The sequence below is a fragment of the Triturus cristatus genome, chromosome 4_1 (genome assembly GCF_964204655.1).
Source record: "Triturus cristatus chromosome 4_1, aTriCri1.1, whole genome shotgun sequence".
Lineage (NCBI taxonomy): Eukaryota > Metazoa > Chordata > Amphibia > Caudata > Salamandridae > Triturus > Triturus cristatus.
In genome coordinates this window covers 135,545,704-135,548,203 of record NC_140585.1, presented here as the reverse complement: position 1 = coordinate 135,548,203, position 2,500 = coordinate 135,545,704, and the positions used below count along the sequence as shown (strand labels likewise).

Here is a 2,500-nt window from a genome sequence, read left to right as displayed (position 1 = left end):
TTACTTGTGTACACTTCACAGTCATGTTAGTGTTCTGAAACTGCAAAGTATATTTTTAAATGCCTATTTTTGTGAGATGCATTTTCGACCGGCCAGAACATATTCCTTTGGAAAAAATGATATGAATTGGAGTGGTGTGAATCTTGTTTCTAGAGGTGGTGACAGGCTTTCAGCTACTTGAATAGGTCAAGCCAGGATTCATAAAACGTATACAACCTATGTGTGTGTGAAAAATTAGCATATGCAGGAAGGAGCAATTTGTCCTACTTTCAAAACATTTTCACTCCACGTCTGGAAACTTCCAGAGCTATGTAGAGAATACAAATGAGCTTTAAACTCATGAGGAAAGAGGTTTGTATGCAAAAAGGAAAACAAAAGCATATCGTACTCATAAAATACTCAATATATAGATTCCAAAAAAGTGCTTCCAGCGAAAAGAGCTGAAAGAACACTATGGGATGTAAACCTGAATACCTTTCAATAATATGTTCTCCATCCATGCATACCACCTACATGATAAAAATCATCTCAGGTGAACGGATGACCGCGTGGCCTAATGGATAAGGCGTCTGACTTCGGATCAGAATATTGAGGGTTCGAGTCCCTTCGTGGTCGTTTTTGGCCAATGGTCACACAATCTGCTTTACATTCAGAGTGGAAAAAGTATTTTCCAATACTCTTGTAGTCCTCACTTTCTCATTACTAATCATTAATAAAGTGGAGTACATACTGTAAACTCATTCAGGTTGCATCTTCAGTCTAACTACTTGTGCATTTTAGTGGCATTAAAAAGTGCTTCTATGCCGACGCACTGAATATGTAATAGGTTAACATAATTTTGACGTGACAGAATGGGTTTTTAGCTTAAGTGTGTGTAGAATAACTGCAAGGTGTGTGCCTATGTGTGCATAGAGTGCTACATGTGTAAAATCTGTATGATTTGGGCAGTTAAAGTGCTGATTTTGCCTCCGAGTAAGAAAAGTACTACACAAAATGTATAAAGGATCGGCACATTGGCTGCCTTTGCTGATGCCCCCGTTGCCTAATTTGTAGTGCAATGGTTAAGTTGCAGAGTGTGGTTGAACTTGGTTAGGAGACTTGGTGCCTCTTTCCGTGTCCTACTGATGATAAGGATGGCTTGATACCATTTTCTAAGCCCAGTATATTGAGAAAAGAAGTAAGTGAAGAAGAAGTGTGGAGTCGAAAGTGGTTCTCCAATTTCTCTCCACTTGCTAAAATGGCAAAGTCTCCATTATAGCATAGAAGAGAGCGTTAAAGTCGGGGATGGAAGAGGATGAAAATGGGAAGTTTACTTATAGAGAGAAGTGAGAAATGCCCTGTGTGCACACACCGGTGTCTGACCATAGAATACATTTAAATAATGTCTCTAGAAAAGAGCTATGCATGTGTGCCTCAGTGGCCTAATGGATAAGGCGCTGGCCTCCTAAGCCAGGTATTGTGGGTTTGAGTCTCATCTGAGGTGATAACAAAAATCCTCCCTCTTTCTTTTCCAGAAAATTAGGTAGATTTATTACATTTTCCTCTCAGAAATTTATGAGGGATTAGGTACTTTGAAACTGTCCCGTTTTACTTGTGTACACTTCACAGTCATTTTAGTGTTCTGAAACTGCAAAGTAGATTTTTAAATGCCTATTTTTGTGAGATGCATTTTCGACCGGCCAGAACATATTCCTTTGGAAAAAATGATTTGAATTGGATTGGAGTGAATCTTGTTTCTAGAGGTGGTGACATGCTTTCAGCTACTTGAATAGGTCAAGCCAGGATTCATAAAACTTATACAACCTATGTGAGTGTGAAAAATTAGCATATGCAGGAAGGAGCAATTTGTACTACTTTCAAAACAGTTTCACTCCACGTCTGGAAACGTCCAGAGCTATGTAGAGCATACAAATGAGCTTTAAACTCATGAGGAAAGAGGTTTGTATGCAAAAAGGAAAACAAAAGCATATCGTACTCATAAAATACTCAATATATAGATTCCAAAAAAGTGCTTCCAGCGAAAAGAGCTGAAAGAACACTATGGGATGTAAACCTGAATACCTTTCACTAATATGTTCTCCATCCATGCATACCACCTACATGATAAAAATCATCTCATGTGAACGGATGACCGCGTGGCCTAATGGATATGGCGTCTGACTTCGGATCAGAAGATTGAGGGTTAGGGTTCCTTCGTGGTCGTTTTTGGCCAATGGTCACACAATCTGCTTTACATTCAGAGTGGAAAAAGTATTTTCCAATACTCTTGTAGTCCTCACTTTCTCATTACTAATCATTAATAAAGTGGAGTACATACTATAAACTCATTCAGGTTGCATCTTCAGTCTAACTACTTGTGCATTTTAGTGGCATTAAAAAGTGCTTCTATGCCGACGCACTGAATATGTAATATGTTTGCAGAATTTTGACGTGACAGAATGGGTTTTTAGCTTAAGTGTGTGTAGAAGAACTGCAAGGTGTGTGCCTATGTGTGCATAGA

General features: G+C 38.8%; 1 non-coding gene across 1 annotated transcript; it reads left to right on the top strand.

The window, feature by feature from the left end:
- The first annotated feature begins 542 nt into the window (after positions 1-542).
- On the top strand, positions 543-615 carry TRNAR-UCG (transfer RNA arginine (anticodon UCG)). The gene has a single exon. It is a non-coding gene; the product is annotated as a tRNA-Arg (tRNA).
- The last annotated feature ends 1,885 nt before the right edge of the window (positions 616-2,500 follow it).